At 35.3% G+C, this 15,217-nt stretch overlaps 1 pseudogene; it reads right to left on the bottom strand.

The window, feature by feature from the left end:
* Window positions 1–361: 361 nt before the first annotated feature.
* LOC149557959 (glutamate--tRNA ligase, cytoplasmic-like) lies at window positions 362–14,515 on the bottom strand (annotated as a pseudogene).
* Between the last annotated feature and the right edge of the window lie 702 nt (window positions 14,516–15,217).

Genomic DNA, 15,217 nt, shown 5'->3' with positions numbered 1-15,217 from the left:
TATTTCATAGATAATGAAAGGGTGGGGATATGTCCTGAAGTCACACAAAGCAGACATTTTAATTTTGAATTTCAGGACTTTCATATATTATTAGAATACACTCTTGTACAATTGCTTGAAGTATAAATTCTCAAATGTCCACCGGTATATGTTCTATGGATATCTTCCCATACAAAATAATTTAGAACATTGATAGTTATGAGAGCTCCCCTACCAATGTGTATGTGACACAGAGACAAATTGGACATCTTTGTTTGAATAGAGTGCTAAAAGCTATATCAACAGCTTGCAATGAGAGTCATATTTGGACATCAATGTAAAATACCAACACAATGTACAGAAACATATGTAAATTCATCCATTATTGACCATAAAGGTTTTGAGTCAGTGAAAAATATACCTTCTTTTTAGTAATCAAATGCTCAACTTCAACAAGTGACAAGTTGACAAGCTTTGAAATCTCTGGTAGCCAAGTCAGCTTTAGCTTTGTTGTTTTGACTGATCCTTCAAGATGGAGCATGCCATGAAGCCATACAATAATACCCTTTGAGTCCTTCTCAATATTTTTTTTATGGCATTGCCCAAATTTATTAGTGTTACCTCTTCTCCTTTTGAGACAAGAGCAGCATTAGCACTCTCTAACCAAATGTATTTTGTGTAAGTAGTTGCTTTCTTGCTAGCACCTTCATATTTTTTATGCCTAGCTAGAATTTTGACAAAAGGTTCTTTAGGCCCATTTGCTAAGCATAGAAGAACATGATTTTCAAAAAGAGCAGTGTGTCTAGGACAGACAAGGTCAATGATTTTTTTATTCATTGTCCAAAGTCTGTCCCACTCCATTAGATTTAGATTTTTTGATGCTCCTTGAAACAAAAGTGCTAAAGAAAACTTAGATTTATAATTTTAATTGGTATAGGTTATAAGAATCTGTATGGAAACTATAGAAAATTAAGTGAAAAAAAAGGTTTTCCAAAGAAAAAGTCCAACATTTAAAATTGTGACAGAATAAATTGCTTTAAGGCCTCTATTGTCAATCCCCTTCACAATGTTCCTTGCACTGTTGGGAAGCGAGGATCATCCCAACCCTCCACTTTTTTGTTATCTACAAACCACTGTAGTTTTCACTTGCTCGAGAGAGTATAAACAAAATTCAAATGGCTAAAATCCCACATATGCACTTTCCGCAAACCCATGTCTTCTAAGACCCTATAATATTGTTCATTACGATCATGGTACTCACTTGACTGGAGAGCATGTGTCACACCTTCAATGCTATCCACATATGGGCATGAAAAATCATATGTTGGATATATCTTGTATTTAGATCTAACATGGTGATGGCAGACAGGATTACATCTATAATAAATAGGATCTTGCAATGTTTTGTTAACATCTTGCATATCTAGCTTACCTCTTAGACAACATTGTATCCCCCTCTCAGTAGTAGCAATCATTTCTTTCCATAGACACATATTTTTCTGCATAGAGTTATTCCTATTGATGGACTCAATTCCATCCATTCTCTCTTTTTGCATCTGCTCTTGAGGTGTATCATCCACATATGCCTTCCCCTCATATATCAATTTCTCATCCATTTCTACTAACTGTGGAAAATAATCTTAAGTGTATGTAGGTCCTTCTCCTTTAATGCCTAGCATATCAAGGTCATTCAATATGTTCTCTACAATCTTGTTGCTTTCTTTAGTAGGGTTTGTGTCATCAAAGCGTATAATCAAGCACACTTTATACCTTTGAGCAAAGTATTGGTTTAAAAAATAAGCTTTTGCATGTCCAATATGAAGATATCCACTCGACTCAAGAGGAAACTGAGTACAAACTTACCCAATTTCTACATCTGGTAGATCAATTTCAAAAGAACTTTCCTCCTTTGCTTTCTCATTGCTTTCACTTTTGATACCATTAGGCTCACTTTCTTTCAGACTAACTAGCTTTGTCTTACCAATTCCTCTTCTACCAACATATTTATCAGCTACTTGACCAAGTACTGGATACTTTGACCAGGGATAACTTTAAGAAACTCCCCTTTAGGAAAAAGTATAAAATTTTGGCAAATTGAACATTAGTTTAGGGGAAAAAATTAATTTCTATTGGCGAATTATTATTTTTAAGTAAGAAATTTTTTAATTTCATTGGGGATTATTTTTCAATCATATGAAAATTCTATAAAATCCTAGCGAATCTTTCATTATTGATGATAATCATGGAAAAAAGTACACATACATAGAAATACTAATTTTATTATATTATTATTATGTTATTATTATTATATGGAGCCTAATTAACTTTAAGGTTAAATTTATGCCACTTTTATCATTGCTGTTTCCCTCCAAAATATTGAATGGTGGTTTGGGGGAAACACCCCTATTATTTTTATCCTCCAGATGATCCTAAATTAATTGCCTAAATCCTATTTGAAGTCAAAATTTTAAAAACGATACCAAATTTTAAAGAAAGTTCCCAAAGTAAAGACATGTGTCCCCAATCAAATCTATTTTTTGGCAAAGTGAGAAGGGATAAAAAGTTTCATGAAAAGTCTTCAAAATAGAGATACATGTAAAATCTACATAATTAATCTATAGTGTAACTTAAATTTTTACCGAATATTGGCAAATATGACCATCAATTATGACAAGCCTTCAAAATTGTAGGCAAAAATATTTAGTTTACTACATAGAAAATTAGATTTTATTGACGAAGTCATCACTTAAAAATAAATACTTTTGTATTATTATTGGAAATTAGCCTAAGCATGGGATCCAATTTTGGTAAAGTGCAAGTTGTATATGAACAATGTTAGTATGCTAATAGAAACCAAATTTAAATAAAGCTTCTAAAAACTAAAAAAAATTAATTAATTGCCTAAATCCTATTTGAAGTCAAAATTTTAAAAACGATACCAAATTTTAAAGAAAGTTCCCAAAGTAAAGACATGTGTCCCCAATCAAATCTATTTTTTGGCAAAGTGAGAAGGGATAAAAAGTTTCATGAAAAGTCTTCAAAATAGAGATACATGTAAAATCTACATAATTAATCTATAGTGTAACTTAAATTTTTACCGAATATTGGCAAATATGACCATCAATTATGACAAGCCTTCAAAATTGTAGGCAAAAATATTTAATTTACTACATAGAAAATTAGATTTTATTGACGAAGTCATCACTTAAAAATAAATACTTTTGTATTATTATTGGAAATTAGCCTAAGCATGGGATCCAATTTTGGTAAAGTGCAAGTTGTATATGAACAATGTTAGTATGCTAATAGAAACCAAATTTAAATAAAGCTTCTAAAAACTAAAAAAAATTAATTAATTGCCTAAATCCTATTTGAAGTCAAAATTTTAAAAACGATACCAAATTTTAAAGAAAGTTCCCAAAGTAAAGACATGTGTCCCCAATCAAATCTATTTTTTGGCAAAGTGAGAAGGGATAAAAAGTTTCATGAAAAGTCTTCAAAATAGAGATACATGTAAAATCTACATAATTAATCTATAGTGTAACTTAAATTTTTACCGAATATTGGCAAATATGACCATCAATTATGACAAGCCTTCAAAATTGTAGGCAAAAATATTTAATTTACTACATAGAAAATTAGATTTTATTGACGAAGTCATCACTTAAAAATAAATACTTTTGTATTATTATTGGAAATTAGCCTAAGCATGGGATCCAATTTTGGTAAAGTGCAAGTTGTATATGAACAATGTTAGTATGCTAATAGAAACTAAATTTAAATAAAGCTTCTACAAACTAAAAAAAATTCATAAACTTCAAGATAGACTAAGATGAGCTCTCAATTGAGAATATGAGCCATTAATGGGCTCTCTCAATAAGAAGCTCTCTTGTTGAGTGGCTTTGTCTAAATAGATAGGATGTATGCTCAAGCTTATGCTTCAAAAAGGGCTTCAAATGGAGTTGTAATTTGGGTGTGAGTTTATGGTATTGATGTAAAATGGCTTCTTAAAATGGCATTATGACTTTACTTCATGGATTGTGTTGTTTTGCAAAGGGGAAGGATCCAATTTATAGGCAAGAGGCTTGGGGGATTGAGGGCTAAGATGCAAGGATGGGAAAAAGCTCATGGAGGGCTCAGATTGCATGAGAGGAGAGAACATGGATTGTGCTTCCTTACAACCAATCAGGGAGTGACACATGTCACAGGGTGAGAGGATGGAGGAAAGGAGAAGGATGAGTCAACAAAGGAGGCTCAATGGGATAAAATCTTCATAAAGACCCTCATAATGGCTTGTAAGAGCAATAAAAGGGCTTGGAAGAGTCATTTATGGCCTAGTGGGCTTCATAAAGTTTTATGGTTGAGATATTTTGAGGAAGATGAGAGCAATTTCGACTTGGGCTTGATTAGAAGGGTTTAAAGCTTGCTTAGGATTGTGCAAATGATTAGAGGATGGATTAGGATGGTTTAGGATTAGCTTAGGGATAGGCAAGTGGATGGCATTTAATGAGGGTGGGTGAAGGAGGAGATATTTGTTAACTTTGGCTTGGGTTAGTAAGTTTTAACCCATGTTTAGGGAATGTGACAAGGTTAGGAGGGGATTAGGATTAGGTTTAAAGACATCTTCTAGAAGAGTCTAGACTTTGGATGAGGATAAAGACTTTCTAGAATAGTCTAGAACTTCTTAGGATGAGAATAAATTAAATTTTTAGGAAATAAATAAAGTTTGATTTATTTCAAAGGTTTGGGTTGAGGAGATATTTATTAAAACTTTTTAAATAAACATGAGGATTAATATTTAATCTTAATTAAATATTTTGAGTTGGGATTAGGGGTAGGAAATGATGGGATTAGCCTTTAATCAAAATTAAAGAAGGATTAGAAGATTTTGGAAGAGGTTAGTGGTCTTAAAGAAATTGGCCAAGTTTTGGGCAAAAAATAATTTTTTTATTTATTTTGGGTTTTTTGGTCAATTTATTAATTACATAATTAATAAATAAGGAAATAATGTTTAAATAAGATTTAAACATTTTTGGGAGGGATTCCTTAATTAAATATTTTTAATTAAGATAAAGGGATTTAATGGCATAAAAATAAATAAATAAATTAAATAAATGATGATTTCATCAGGAATTTTTCAAAAAATAAAAATACTTTATTTTATAAAGGTTTTTAGGTGTCTACATTTTTTCCCTCTTTGATGTGATGCCACAAGTGGCATGGCATCAAAGATAAGAAAATAAGATGCCCAAGGCTAGAGCAGAAGAGGAGAGAATGGACTGCAAGATGCCCCCTCAAGGAGGCGGCGGGGAGAGAAAGCAAGGCTTGACAACTTCTTGAAAAGTACAAGAATCTGAGATGAGCAAGAAGACTTAGATTGGCTTAAGAGAAGAGGTTTAGTTAGCTCAAACTCTCACTACGGGAGAATGATAAAGGGAGAATCAGAGGCACAAGAGGAAGCAAGCTTAAGATCTCAGGGATTGCAAAGGATGAAGGAGCGGAGTGCTATAAAAAGAATCCAGGATGGGGAGATGGATGAGGGGATTAAAAAGATAATGCAATAGGATTTCAAAGAGTTAGATTGGCGGTAGATGGGTTTCAGAGATCCCCAACACTAGGATTGTGGATATTGAAAGATGAGGCTTGGTGGATTGATTTGGATTGGTGGATCCCTAAGACTAGGATTGTGGATCCCTAAAGCTAAAGGTGAGGAGTGATTCAAAGAGATACTGATGCATAAGCTGGGGTAGGAGAGACGGATGTTGGATATGGATGGGGGATAATGGAGATGAAGGAAAACCATTGAAGCTTTTTGAGAAGGGGGATACTTCAAAGAGAAGTACCACCATGTAGTTGAGCACTAGATTTTCTATAGGACTGTTGGTTAATTGCCAAGGTTACCAAGAACATCAAGGCCTTTTCACCAACTATCCAGAGGACTGACGGACTGACTCAAAACAAATACGCAAGGATTGCCCCAACATCAGACATGAATCTCAAAAGGAAGTAGCGTGAAACTGACACTAGGTAACCCACAAGTAGAAAAGAAAAACAAATGAAAGACCTGATCAAGACCTTATGCTTAGATTGCCCCATTCACAGTATACCATGATATGGAAGATCGTGGCAACCTTGAGGAGGGAACAAAAGGATTGCTTGGAAAAGATACTTCAAGACCCAAAAGGGAAGATTGCAAATCGAAAGAAAGTGAAAATCCAAAAGAGAACTGTTTTCCAACGAGATGGGTAGGACAAGGTACTAACGGACCAAGATCAGACATGAGGAAAGCTATATCCTGCAAGGATCTATCAAAGAGCACCTAAGCTGATGGATCTAGATGAGTGATGCATCTGGCAAGCTGAACTAAGAAGGATAACACTTTGGTGATAGGAGATCTAGTTAAAGGATGCATTGGAATAGATAACCAAGGGTTGTGTGATGTGTGCAAGATGCTGATCAAGGAGGAACTGAAACAAAAGTTGGATAGACACAATGGTACTAAGCTAAAGAGGATGTACAAGCTAACGGACCAAGATATTTGTAAGCAGGCTAATCAAGATATGGTACAAGCTAACAGACCAATGATAAGTATGATACAGATGGATAAAAAGTTTAGGATGAGAGGATAGCGAGATGGCTCAATTTGGTGCAAGAGGCAAAAGCTAAGGATGAGGTGATAATGAAAGATATGGATTTGACATGATGCATCCAATGATGATGTTGTGGACAATGCTAAGGTTGGTGGTAGCTGAATGGATAGATGGCACTAGAGTGAATGGGTAATGAGAGGATGACATTGGATTTGCATGAGGATAGCCTAGAGTAGGATATTAATGACAAGGGAGGATGGAAAAGATAAGATCTCCAAGGAATACAGTGCCCCCAGTCAGAAGATGACATGTGGAAGGAGGTCTTACAATGGATGTGATAGGATTCAAGCTAGGATGGAAAAGCGAAAGGCACTAGGGAGATGGATGATAGCTAGGATGATTGGCTGAAGCTGCAGAAGATTAGTGGATGGTGTGAGATGGAAGCTGGAGGATGGATGATAAGTGTATAGATTGGAAGATGGAGTTGGATGTCAAGATGCGACCAAAAGAATGCGGATGATAGGCTAAGCTGGGGATGGCTGGATTGCACATGATGCTTGTTTGCCAAGTTTTCATCATGGTACTTGTCCAAGGTGCTTGAATTGCCAAGTTTTCACCAGTGGATGCTTTATTTTTCTTTAATTTTTTTTTTTTTTTGACTTTTTGACTTTGGACTTAGCTGAAATGATTTTGGCTTTCTTCATCTATTTTTGGCTCATAGATGTTGGTAGGATGGATGAAAAAGGATTGGATTGAACAAATGGAATGGTGGGTGGGAGTTTGACAGATAATGGATGCGAAGACATAAGGTTTTTGGGTAAATGGATGAGGAAAATGGAAAGATCATCATTGGCACACACCTTGAGAGGTGATAGAGTAGTGGGAAAGATGGTTTTGAGTGAGGTTGAGGAGAAAATGGAGGAAGAGAATGATAAGGACTAAAAGTAGAGTTGGAAGATTGAGGATGGGAAATTTAGGATAAGAAGCATATGGACTAAAAGTGGATTAGGGGGATGAAGGATGCTTATATGGGGATTTGGATGAAGGATGGATGGATGAGGCTTTTTGAGTAGCATGAATGGATGCCAATTGAGATTTTTCTTTAAGATGCATTTCTTTTATGAGCATCTTGGGTATCCACATGATTTTTGACTTTTTTAGCTTGGGCTTTTGTGGCCTCTTGACTTTTTCTTTGATTGGGATTAAATGTTTCTTGTTTTGAACATGTATTTTAGAAGGGACATGTTGAGACTTGGATTTTTGTGGATTTTTGGATTTATGCTTTTGTATTTTGGCATCCAATATGCTTCTATTAGCCATGGGATGGGAACAAGAGCATGGAGGATATGGAGGGATAATTGATGGAGTGATAGGGTTTAAAGGTTGGAAGGGATTCAAGGGTGAGTGCCTTTGATGATCTGGCTGGTGGATTTGAGGGGATGGAAGGATAGATTGGAACATAGGATATGGATGGATATAATTTCCCAAAATGGATGGAGGGAAGGAAGGATATGGGCCCAAAATAGATGGAAACGGGGAAGGTGTAGGTCCCAAAATAGATGGAGGGGATAAAGGATTCATATTAGGTATGTAAGGACCCAAAATGGATGGAAAGGGTGTGGGATTTAGATAAGGGATATATGGACCCAAAATGGAGGGTTGGAGATAAGGAGTAGGATGAGGGCCCAAAATAGATGCGGAATAAGATGGATGGGAACTTTGGGGTGGAGATGAAAGGACTTGGGACTATGCAGGAATAGCAGGGATACCAACATCTAGAAATACATTTTCATTTCTTTTTTCATATTTGGAACACAAGATGTGAGTCCATTATTAGTTGAAGGAGTTGGAGCTTTGGATATGATAATTAGTTCTTTTTTGATGGATCTATCATCATGGATTATGGGAGATGTATGATCATGAAGTAGAGGAGATCGGAGGATAGGATCTTGAGTTGGGTGGGATGAGGGAAAGGGATCTTGAGATGGAGTAAGTAAGATGGTGGGATTTAGATATGGAGGGGATGGTAAAAGTGGATCATGTAGGGGAATAAGTGGGATGGCGAGATTTGTTGTTCTATCGAAGGATATTTCAACATGCTTTTGGACAAGATCTTGATAGGAATGGATGGGAGTGGATGCATGAGGTTCATTATATGGGATTTGGATTATGCTTGGAGGAGGAGATGTGGATGGGATTTGGAGCGATTCGATGGGTGGTGGGAATTTTATGCTTGCAGGAAGTGGAAGGATTTTAAGCAACTTGATGGATATAGTATGGGGATGATAGCTATGAGAGATGGGGGTGATATTATAGACGGGGAAGCTTCATCACTAACTACTTCACATGGTTGGATTAGATGACATGGCTTATCGACTGTTGGAGGCAACTTTTCTTGTATTTCCTCTAGGAGATTCCTTGGAGACTCGTGTGTTAGAGGTGGAGGTGGTGGATTGATAGGAATAGCTGGTGTGATGAGGGTGGAAGATTGGAAGCTTGGTTGATTGGGTGATGGAGGAGAAGCTGGGATATTAGATGGCATGACTAGATAGTTTGGAATAACTCTTGGATTTTGGGGGATGGTTGGTGGAAGGCCTGTAAGGCTCTCAAGATACTCGTCATAATCAACAAGATTTTCATCATCATTGGAATAGGAGGTGGCGGGAGCAAGGACAATATGATCGAACACATCATGATAGGTTTGGGATTTCATGTTTTGATGATGAGTTGGATGGGGATGGGGTCTTGCATATGGATGAACACAGAAGCTCATGGTTGGATTTGGATTAAGCACAAATTTTGGATTGGTTGATGAAGGATTTCCTAGGGAGAGTCAAAGCTATATGACAGACCTAAGGAGGATTGCCTAGAGATTTTTGGGTTTCCTATGGATGGAAGACTTCAAGGGCATGATGTCAAAAAGTGAGAGTTTTGCTTTCCTATGCGTCGGATTGGTGGAGATTGTGTCAACTTAAGGATAGACTAATGATCCTATGGCCATGACACAAGATTGACCACTTGTGGATCCCAACCTTTAGCTCAAGGTGATGAGGGATAGCAAGTGACAAAGCTAGATTACCCTAGAAAAAGCTCTGTCAAAGGGATAACCTTAGTGAGGCTAGTGGATTGGTCAAATTGATTGGATAGCAAATTCTAGCAGAATGACAACAACTCTCTAAAGGCTTGGGTGTGATTCTGGATTGGGTTGCTAGCTGGCTAGGGGGGATAATTTGGAGAGACTTTGGATTTGGGATTGTTCTAAAGCAAGGAACTAGATAGATTCAGTTGTAGCGGGAGAGATTGGCTGATTTTCTAATGAGGCAGTGACTACGCTAAGTATGCCTTGAGCTGGGATATTTTTTCTTTTTTGGGATTTTGACCAAAGTAGGCAAGCATTCATTCAAAAGCTATGAACAAACAAGTAGACAAAAGTTTGGAGCAAGCACATCAAACACACCAACATCCTAGGAAGCTTTCTACAAGGATGAAATTTGTTATAGCTAGGGAGTCCTCGATATATGCAAGGTACGTGAGGCCCAAATCCGTAGATGAAACCAAAAAGATGTCACACAGTCGAGAGGAGCGGTAACCCACTTCTCCTCTTTCACTTCTCAAGGGTATAAAGTTCCTTGAGGATTAGCCCGAGTGACAAAATCTTGATTGCAAGAGAGGTGTCTTTGGATTCACCTCCCGATTTTTATACTCTGTCGGAACACTGGAGTTGAGGTCGTCCCAAGGGGTGATGAAATCCCCAAGCAGGCCTCCTAAAAAGTGTAAAACAAGACCACATACATGATCTTGGGCTTTAAAAGACATGCGTTTATTCTGATTGATGATTTAGATTTTGTAAGCTATGATTGAAGACACTTGTGATTATGGCATACAATGTTCATTCCAATTTGATAGCATCGTCAGCATAATGAAAGTTGAGAGATCGTCAACATAAGAAATGTGAGAGTCATTGAAACTGCGTCCAAACCATGCAATGTTCATTGATTATTAGGCATTCAAGATTGAGTGTGAGTTTTTTTTAAGCCAAAAATAAAGATGTGTGAAACTCGATTTCCAAGCGCGCGCTCGGAGGCCCTCCACGTCAAGATTTGTCCAATTTTTATGCCCAAATGAAGTGTGAACGAGATTAATGTGCATTCATGGAATTTTCTAACTTAAAAAAACCACTAAAGACCCAAGTGAGTGGAGTTTGATCTTTGTGGAGCACTTAACACCCTCTTAGGTAGACCCATCCCCATAGATGGCGCTGAGATTGCAACCAATGGTTAAATTGATGGGTGATTAAAGAGGGTGAGTTCAACTACAAACTTACTCAAAGCATCTTTATTAGTTTTTATAACTTAGAAGATTTCAAAAATGTGGATTCTTTTTATGCCCCAAAAGATGATTATTTGATCTATGGAATTCAAGATTGGATTTGTTGTTTTAATCATGCATTCATAAAAAAAAAAAAACTTGATTTTAATCCATGGCACTCAAGAGTGATTTTAGCAACATGCATTCAAAGACAAGTGATTAAACATTCAAGTTTTTTCCTTTGAGCATTCAAGATTGAGATTTTGTGTGTTGTTTTAAGAACTTTGAAGTGCTTTGTTTTAACCTTAGATCATTCAAGATTGTTTTGGACTCAAAAGTGAAAATGACTCTTTGGACTTTGGTTTTCATTCAAGATTTTGTGTTCTAGTTTGCATATTTTAAGCCCAAAAATGATATTCCTAGATTGTTTTGATGCATGAAAAACCTAAGAAACTTAGTGTTGATTTTGAACCTTTTGAAATGGAAACTTGAAGTTCTTTTTAAATTTCCAAAAATGAAGTGTTCCTAACTTTGCATGAATGCATCTAAAACCTTGATGTTGCAAGGATGCAAATGATTGAATTGGTTTAGTTTCACTTGTTAAAAGGCTTTTTTTTTTTTTGCAAATTTTTAGTTTTTAATGGATTTAAGTATGATTTAGGGGTTCATTTTAAGCACTAAAAACAAGTGTGTATGATTTTGCTTCCTTCAAAAAAAATGGCCAAGATCTCCCACAAGAAGAAGAAGAAGTAGATGGAATAAGAATAATATAGACAAGAAGAGGAAGAAGAATTCCAAGTGCTTTGTCCACCTATAAGCTTGAAAAATCTGCAAATACTATGAGATAGATTATGAGTTCCTTTGTCTTTTTCATGCTCATGTGGACCTACAAAACCAATTTATACAATCCTACAAATCACAAAAACAAACAAAATTAGCCAAAATTAGCAAATGACATACAAAATTTGACTAAAAAAGCTAATGAAGATGACCCATGCGGGGTCCCACCGGATGTGCCAAAATGTATATGAGCAATGTTAGTATGCTAATAGAAACCAAATTTAAATAAAGCTTCTACAAACTAGACAAAATTCATAAACTTCAAGATAGACTAAGATGAGCTCTCAATTGAGAATATGAGCCATTAATGGGCTCTCTCAATAAGAAGCTCTCTTGTTGAGTGGCTTTGTCTAAATAGATAGGATGTATGCTCAAGCTTATGCTTCAAAAAGGGCTTCAAATGGAGTTGTAATTTGGGTGTGAGTGTATGGTTTTGATGTAAAATGGCTTCTTAAAATGGAATTATGACTTTACTTCATGGATTGTGTTGTTTTGCAAAGGGGAAGGATCCAATTTATAGGCAAGAGGCTTGATGGATTGAGGGCTAAGATGCAAGGATGGAAAAAAGCTCATGGAGGGCTCAGATTGCATGAGAGGAGAGCACATGGATTGTGCTTCCTTACAACCAATCAGGGAGTGACACATGTCACAGGGTGAGAGGATGGAGGAAAGGGGAAGGATGAGTCAACAAAGGAGGCTCAATGGGATAAAATCTTCATAAAGACCCTCATAATGGCTTGTAAGAGCAATAAAAGGGCTTGGAAGAGTCATTTATGGCCTAGTGAGCTTCATAAAGTTTTATGGTTGAGATATTTTGAGGGAGATGAGAGAAATTTCGACTTGGGCTTGATTAGGAGGGTTTTAAGCTTGCTTAGGATTGTGCAAATGATTAGAGGATGGATTAGGATGGTTTAGGATTAGCTTAGGGATAGGCAAGTGGATGACATTTAATTAGCTTAGGGAAGGAGGAGATATTTGTTAACTTTGGCTTGGGTTAGTAAGTTTTAACCCATGTTTAGGGAATGTGACAAGGTTAGGAGGGGATTAGGATTAGGTTTAAAGACATCTTCTAGAAGAGTCTAGACTTTGGATGAGGATAAAGACTTTCTAGAATAGTCTATAACTTCTTAGGATGAGGATAAATTAGATTTTTAGGAAATAAATAAAGTTTGATTTATTTCAAGGGTTTGGGTTGAGGAGATATTTATTAAAACTTTTTAAATAAACATGAGGATTAATATTTAATCTTAATTAAATATTTTGAGTTGGGATTAGGGGTAGGAAATGATGGGATTAGCCTTTAATCAAAATTAAAGAAGGATTAGAAGATTTTGGAAGAGATTAGTGGTCTTAAGGAAATTGGCCAAGTTTTGGGCAAAAAATAATTTTTTAAATTTATTTTGGGTTTTTTGGTCAATTTATTAATTAAATAATTAATAAATAAGGAAATAATGTTTAAATAAGATTTAAACATTTTTGGGAGGGATTCCTTAATTAAATATTTTTAATTAAGATAAAGGGATTTAATGGCATAAAAATAAATAAATAAATAAAATAATTAATTAATTAATAAATGATGATGTCATCAGGAATTTTTCAAAAAATAAAAAATATTTTATTTTCTAAAAGTTTTTAGGTGTCTACACAGGCGACATGGACACCCGAAAAGTACAAAAAGAGAGAGTCAAATATAAGGTCCCTTATGAGTGAGATTAGCCAATTGGCGAATATTAGCCACTAAAGTTATCCTTGACTCTGACAATATTGAGTTAAACCATCTAGCTAAACTTTGATATTTATTTGATTTGCAGATACCTTCCCATCTTTGCCCCCTCCTATTTGATGACTTCTTCTGTATATGTGTGCGAAGGGATAAGGAAGTCCAACCTTGATTATCTGTTATTTACTGATTTAGTTTAATAAATATTTAATATTGGTATTTTGTAATGACCAGCACATGCACCTATAAGGTGCAACGATGGTGCTGATAGTTAGATTTGTTGTGTGGTATATATATTGTTCAAGTTAGCTATGTTGTGTGCTATGTATCCTTCAACAATGGAGTGAAGTTTGGAGTTTTGGTTGTTGCTTTTGTTTCATTCAATTATTTTAATTATAGATGATGCAAAAGTAAATTAAATATGTATGGGTACAAGTTACAATTTACACCTATAAATTTATGTGTAATGTCCTCACAATAAATATTGCTTACACATAGTGTACAACACACTTGTTGTTCTCATTTGAATTTATCACTCTATGTTGTATAGTATGTTTTCAAACATTTGTAACTCGTAAGGTTGACAATCTATTTTGTGCCAAGGAAAATACAAAAGCTAAATTTGAATATTTATGGATGCAAGTTGCAATTTACACTGGCAATGTCCTTTCAATATATATTGCTTACACAATATTTATAGTAGACTTTCTGCTTCAGTTGAATTTGTCACTCTATCTTGTATGGTAGAGTCTTAAAAAAACATGTGACATGAGTAGGAAAATTATGTCATGCTTAGATTATTTGTAATCACCAAATTTTTTGGTTCCCCATGCAACACTCTTACATAGCATGGAACCACCACAAAAAATTCAATTTTTCCAAGTCTAGGTTCTCAAGATTTTGCAATACTCCTAGTATCTTTAGAAAAATGAATAGGCCACTACTGGGCCATTCTTGATTGGTCAACTGATTATAGTATCTTTAGGAAAAATGAGTAGACTGCTACAGGGTCCATTCTTAATCGATCAACTAATTACAGTATGTTTAGGAAAAATGAGTAGGCTACTACAGGAGCCATTCTTAATCGGTCCACTTTAGCAATGGTCCTAGGTAAGAATTGCCTCTTAATGGAGAGTGAATTACATATGGCAAAAGTTAATCTAGACAAAAGTTGATGTTCTTGGTTTATATCTATTTTGTGATTTTCCATTTTTGAGTTGGAATGAAATTCTGGTTGTAGTTCAAGAATAATATGCTGAACAAATGATATTGTTGAAACATATCATAATCTAGCTAGAAAGGTTTGTTACATTTTCTTGATTGAGAAGCAAAGATACGATGCATTTCTGGATCTGATATTTTGAAAGTGATTTTTTTTCCTTTCACCTGTTTTCTTGATTATGTGCATGTTCAATGCTTCACATGCATCAACTATTTAAAAGTTACATGTTTAAGTCTTTTGGAGAAAAAAACCTTAAGTATAGTTTTGAGAACTAGAGTTTACAAGTTTAGTACATATACTTTTAAAAAAATTAATGAAATTGGAAACGCTCATCTTATTGCCCCTTTTTTTTCGGAATTTTTTTAAAAAATGAAGCTGTCTTCTTGTACTTTTATGATATACTTGAGCTCATAAATATTTAATGTTTATGGAAGCCAATCATTTTGATCAGCAGCTACCTATTTCAATGCCTTCGCATATTGTTGTTAGATATCATAGTATTTTTCACGGAGCTTTGCAAAATGTACATCATACAACATGGGAAGCTGCATTCCTATT

This window comes from Cupressus sempervirens, chromosome 5, assembly GCF_028749045.1.
Source record: "Cupressus sempervirens isolate cs-2001-9-10 chromosome 5, ASM2874904v1, whole genome shotgun sequence".
Classification (NCBI taxonomy): Eukaryota; Viridiplantae; Streptophyta; class Pinopsida; order Cupressales; family Cupressaceae; genus Cupressus; species Cupressus sempervirens.
The sequence above is the reverse complement of the archived record's forward strand: the minus strand, read 5'-3'. Positions and strand labels throughout refer to the sequence as shown.